Raw genomic sequence first — 6,290 nt, forward strand, 5'->3', positions numbered from 1 at the left:
CCAACCGTTTTAGTCTGTCCATAACAAAAGACAGTAAAAAACAAAACATGCACAGACAATCCAAATTAAACCCTGCTGCTCGTTGATGTCCTAAGACACGAAACGATCGGTTTCTGTGAGAAACCGAACTGTATTATATAATTTATACCTCTAATACGGCGCCTTCTTCTTCTTTTGAGTTTTAATGGCGGGTTGCGAAGCAACGTCATAGTTGCATACTGCCATCTACTGTATCGGATGCACGGCTTGAGGGCTATACAGGGACACCCGAGACCGTAGGTGGCGGTATGCACCTATGAAGTTGCTTCGCAACCCGCCATTAAAACTAAAGAAGAAGGTGCTGTGCACGGGCTCATTTGACTACGCATAGTACTGTATTAGAGGTAAAAAAATCATATAAATACTGTTCGGCTTCTCGCACAAACCGATCGTTTCGTTTCTTAGGATATCAATGTGTCGTCACGAGCGGCAGGGTTTAATTTGGATTTGTATGTGCATGTTTTTACTGTCTGAGATTTTGTTACTATTCACATGCATACAGACTGAAACGGTTGGAGTTTCTACATTTGTGTTGTACTGAAGAAACAAAATCACATACATCTTGGATGACCTCGGGGTAAGCTGATAAATATAAAAAAATCATTTTAAGATGAATCCCGTACGTTGGCGGCTGTTTTAAACTGGGTGCTCGGCTCAGACCCTTTTGCCAGTATGAAGCCGATTTCAACGGTAACTGCAGAAAGCGTCAGCACGCTCAGCTCATCACTGGAGTAACGTCTGTACAACGGGTGAGATAAAACTCAACGCCTGACTGAATCATCCATTCCCTTTTCGATCCTACGCCATACGTTAAACTTGAGGTAAGTCTTGTGTTCAGTTTCCTTAAAAAGCATCAACATTCACGCTAAGCATAGTTTCAATCGAGTTCCCGTCACATCATATATTAACTCTATTTCGAACTGTTGCTGATTACATGTTGGTTATTATTGATTCGTTCATGTTCCTTTGACATGTTCATGTACTTTTTTCCAGATGAAACAAACATAAAGAATTCATAATTCATTTAAGAATTATTAATTAGGACAACATCAAATTATTTATCATGTCTGAGAAAAGTAGTGCAAATTTTGGATAATATGAAAGTGGCTCCAACTTTTATGGCGCGAACGAAGCTAGCTGGGATGTTAAATAATGGAACGCAATTTTTATTAAATGCAATTTACGTGACTAATATTTACAAGCATAGTGTTCTTTGGAACAAAATTAAGTGGAACAAAATGTTAGCTGGTAGTGCTGTGACAAATCGCAGTTGATCCGAACCACGGTTCGGCTCGCATGTGATTCGCGGATTAATATATACCAGTGTATGGAATGTCACAATTATAGATTTGTGTGTAAACTTAAACATGTCTTGATGGACCCTAATTTATGCACTGTGCAGTTATGCTGGTAGTTGGGTAATGTCATAATGGTTATTGGGTTGGGCTTGGACTAAAAAAGGGAAATTGTAATGGTTTAGTATAATAAGACATTATGTATGGTTTTGTACAATGCTAATCTTTTTTTCTTTTTTCCTCAGGTAATCTTGCTTTTGCTGTTCTAAAATAAACACTGCTCTTAGGTAAGAATGGCTGATCAAATGCATTATTTTAAATCTAATCTGAGACACAAAGCAGTTAAATCGTTGTCTAATTTTCTGCAAGGTATTAAGAACGACAGTAAGCTTGTTGACGATGATCTGACTGATGACTGATATGTGTGATGAGATTAAAACTAGGGCTGTGCAAAAAAAAATCGATACAGCTAACTACCGTGATAGTTAGCTGTATCGATAGTGTATCGATATTTCGATCTCTACTGTCGATATTTTAAAAACCATCAAATCCCTCTGTGTGCGTCAAACGACCTCCTCACCGCTGCTGTAGTTGTCACTGTCCAGTTGTCTGCCATATACGGCCATTCGGCCAATGTCTCAGAAGTTAGAGGGAGTGAGAAAATGGCAGAAAATGTAAAAACGGCTCTATTTTTTACATTTTTGATTGTATTGTGATACGTATCGTATCATGACCCATGTATCGTGACACGTATCGTATTGGGAGGCCCTTGCCAATACCCAGCCCTAATTAAAACAACTTTTCTTTTAGCACACCACCCGTACATGGCACACAAAACAGGTCTTGTGAGGGGGCTGTGCCCACACATAGAAATTCTGTAGGTCCACGGGCTTCTCCCCTTTCAGCGAACATCACAGCGCTTAGTCCACCATCGTGGTCTCCAATCTCCATTACCAACAGCCTGAGTGCTACACCTACAGACACCCCAACCCATGCAGCAGCTGGCAGAAGTCAGACATCAGGCCAAACTGGATTTCAAGTAAGAAGGGCGAGATAGCCCATGGAGAAAAAAAAATCACTTTGGTATTAGGGCTGGGTATTGTTTCGGATGTCTCAAATCGATTCAGATACATTAGATCTCAAATTGATTGGATTGCGATTTTCGATTCAATGATTACATTTTCACTGGCCCCACCACAAAAAAAGTAATAAATGAATGAAATAGTTTTTGTAGTTTTTACCCATTTATTCTTGTAATAAGGTTATGACACCCAATATTTTAAATACCAGTGAAAATTAACAATTATCAATTCTATTTTTGATACTACAGCTAAAACTACTAATATCAATTTCATAGATTAAAGACAAGTTAATGGTTGTTAATAAAAATTAAATGCAAGCAACGCAATATAAGTACAATAGAACAAAGATACAAATGAAGAAATCTGTGCATTTCAGGTAGGTCTAACAGTATTTTTCAGATACAGAAATTGAAAAAAGTAATCAAATGTAAAATAACACGGCATATCTTCACTAATTAGGATTAACCTTTATTTAATCTGCACAAAGTTACAAATCGTTATTCAGTGAAAAGCAGGGAGTGACTTCCTCTTTTGTAGTTTGATTAACATTTAAAAACACAGACAGGTGAAGGTTACTACCACTTTAAGACTAATCCACGGATCAAATTATGATAGGCAATGAATGCATTATTTTTCTACTTCTTCTCATAACCGTCTGTTTACTCGCAAAGGCCGGAATTTTTTTAAAAAATGTGTGAATTTGCAAGGAGAGAACTAGAATTAATTTCGTAATTTGCACGCTGTCGCGCAGCTGTAAGCGCTTGCAGTGTGTGCTCTTCTCACATAGCGCATGCAAGTTCTCTTTCGCTTGAATGCTTAAATTGACAAGGCTTAAAAATGCGTGCAAAATGTAAACTTTTATGATCATGCAGCACTGGCCCAATCGGGACATTGACAGTTCCTTCAACAGGAATTCTTTTCAGATATAATGTAATGAAAATAAATACAGAAAAACGATGAGAATTGATATTGAATTGGCCACATTTAATTTTTTTTTCTCACTTTTTTTTGCCTATTCCTATTAGGTATATGTGATGAGATTAAAACATATTTTTCTTTTCTTTTAGCACACCCCACCCTTACATGGCACACAAGTATACGACACACAACACAGGTCTTCTCAGGAGGCTGTGCCTACAGGTAGGAATTATACAAAGTGATCTCTCTCGGTTTACTCTGACATATCTACGTACAATGTTTTGCTAGTAATCTGCTATGCCTGCTTTTTCTTGTGTTCTACAGCAATAGGCTTTGCGCCCAGCTGCACTGCTTCCTGGGCTTCAGCCAGCTCCTTGTTTCCTGTCTGCCATTGTTGGACAAACTGATTAATCCAGGTGTGCCTCAGCTTAGTAGTCACAACAACAATAATCAGACACACCTGGATTTGTCGGTTTGTCCAGTGGTGGCGGACGGGAGACAGGGGGCTGGCTGGAATTCGGGAGGTGGTGCAGCTGGGCATAAAGCCTATTGCTAAGGAGATCCTCATCCAGCTCGATTTTATTAGAGAGCAGCAGTTGCAGACTTCACCCCTGACCCAACACATTTTGGGCTCCCACTTTCAACTATTGAGGAGCTACAATGTTTGTAGGAGACATTAAATAATCCAGATGAGAAGAAGAATTTGGTGAGGTAAATTATGGTTTAATCAGATCATTCCTAAAAGTCACTCATGCTATATTCCTTAAATAACTAATAAGGTACATGTCTTTTTGTTTCAGACTGTTTTTCCTGGAATGGTCGGAGACAAGACTCTTAAAGACACCGTGGGGTGGGTCCTGAAAAAAACAATAAACTCTTCGTGGCGAGACTCATCAATTGAAGTGGGGTCAACTGAAGCCTGCATTCAAAGGGCTCACTTTGAAAAGTGTGGTTTTGGGTGAGTGTCAGTGCTGGAAACGGCATGAAGTGACATCCCAGGGCTCTACAGTGCGACTGACTCGATCAGTGGCTGGTTGCATAAACCTTTAAGACTAGTCTTAAAAGTTAGTCTTTTTTTTCTTTCTTCAAGACTGATCATAATTGTATTTCTATACTCAAACTCTATTTAAAACATTAACATCATAACATTATCATAAATTGAAATGCATTAATGCTACTTCTGAGCCTCATTAAACAGTCTGTAAATATAACTAAATCCCACATTTCTGTTATATGCCACCTCTGCAGTGCAAAGATGAATTGTGTTGCTACTGATTTCATTTGATTGGTAACTTATTCTTCCTGATTGCCTCTTATTATTCTAACTCAATTTATGAATTTGAAATTTAATAAGGTTAAAATTTTATAGTCAAATATCTCCTTATAATGGGAAGGTTATTTTGTCATTGATCAGAATGTGCTCCTAAATTTTTGAATGTGCTCCTAAACTAAAAAGAAATGTAAGCGTAGAGCCCTGCATCCAAAATAAGTTTTGGTGGTTTTATGAGTAACATCACATGGTCATGCTGACCTCTTCTATCTTTGTTTTTTTTTCAGATGCAGTCCGCCGGAATGCCCTGACCAAAGATAACACAGAAAAGGAGATAGAGCTCCTCATCACCAGGTGGTCGGTGCTAGCATATGACAGGGATGGTGGCCGAATCCAGACAATAGACAGACAATGAATTAAAATGTTTTAAATTTAAAAATGTTGATTTTTGGAAAATTCGTATTTGAACTGATTTTGTGTGTGTGTGTGCACCTGGTAATTATCACGTTGTGTCCCCACAAAGATAGGAATACTAGTATTTTTGTGACCTTGTGTCCCCATGAGGAAACAAGCTTATAAATCAAACAAAATGATGTTTCTTGTAAATGTGAAGTAGGAGAAGGGTTTCTGTGATGGTTGGGTTTAGGGAATGGGGTAGGTAAGGGGAATAAAATATACAGTTTGTATGGTATAAAATGCATTACGTCTATGGAATGTCCCCACAAAACATGGAAACCTGTTTGTGTGTACGAGAGAGAGAGAAGGTGTGTTCAAGTGAATAAAAAATGCATTAAACGTGAAATCCTTGTTCTTCCTTGTATGTTTTATTTTCAGTTAATGTTGCATAATGGTTGCTTAGCAATTTTAGTATTAACCAATCAATAAAATCAATCAATTAAACAAACCCAAATAAGGAACAGGATTGGAGGGGAGCTTACGTCCTCTCACTCGGGGTTCCGCAATCGGGCCGCGTTAAAACTGAGTGCTCGGCCGTGTCTTCGGGGCGCGTGAAAACCGAGCGCTCGCAGAGCAATCGGACCTAGATTCATGCCGAGGATCGGCCGAGTGTTCCAGCATTAATCGTTCCGCTTTCGGCCCGCGCAATTTTTGCTAGCTGGGTAACGGCCATTAAGACCCTGCTTGCTTTCACTGTCAGTACCATCACGCTTATTGATAATAAGAGCGTACCTTGTCTCTGAGCATGATCGTCTGAGACCCTGGTGTAGAAATGCGGAAAAACTGGGGTGGTCTACGAGTGAATTTCAGTGAGAAACCGTCTGAATTATTGTTTAGAACCTGGGTTTGACGGCGATCGCCAAAACAAATATCTACAGCGGGCCATGTGTGTGTATATTGACCGCTTTGCCGGTAAGGAATAAATGCATTTTAACCTGTGGGGTGTCAATTTACCCTAAAGTATAGTGAGCACGGGAATCGCTCTTTGAGAGGACTTCAATACCAATCGCCATTACAGTGAGGTAGCTTTACCAACAGTATTTACATGTGTATGTTCCTGGGTAAACAGAGCACACAAAAAAACTTCAGGGTAGTCCATCCGAGGCGCGACTTAACCCTTTTTCTCCCAGACAGTCTGTTTTCTGCTGCCACTGTGGCTATACTCCAAATGAGACCAGAGGCATCACTTATACCCACACAGCTGGCCATGGCATGGGCAGCCGTTAAGGC

The 6,290-nt window shown here is 39.5% G+C and overlaps 1 long non-coding RNA gene across 7 annotated transcripts; it reads left to right on the forward strand.

Annotated features, from left to right (window-relative positions):
* Positions 1 to 306: 306 nt before the first annotated feature.
* Positions 307 to 5,360, forward strand: LOC129451189 (uncharacterized). Of its 7 annotated transcripts, XR_012368089.1 has the most exons (7): positions 311 to 383; positions 542 to 616; positions 698 to 860; positions 1,580 to 1,621; positions 3,484 to 4,045; positions 4,135 to 4,292; positions 4,892 to 5,360. It is a non-coding gene; the product is annotated as an uncharacterized lncRNA (long non-coding RNA). The 7 variants fall into 7 exon arrangements; XR_012368084.1 differs by adding an exon at positions 2,145 to 2,373 and having other exon boundaries at positions 307 to 860; XR_012368088.1 differs by having other exon boundaries at positions 314 to 616.
* The last annotated feature ends 930 nt before the right edge of the window (positions 5,361 to 6,290 follow it).

This window comes from Misgurnus anguillicaudatus, chromosome 25 (assembly GCF_027580225.2).
Source record: "Misgurnus anguillicaudatus chromosome 25, ASM2758022v2, whole genome shotgun sequence".
NCBI lineage: Eukaryota > Metazoa > Chordata > Actinopteri > Cypriniformes > Cobitidae > Misgurnus > Misgurnus anguillicaudatus.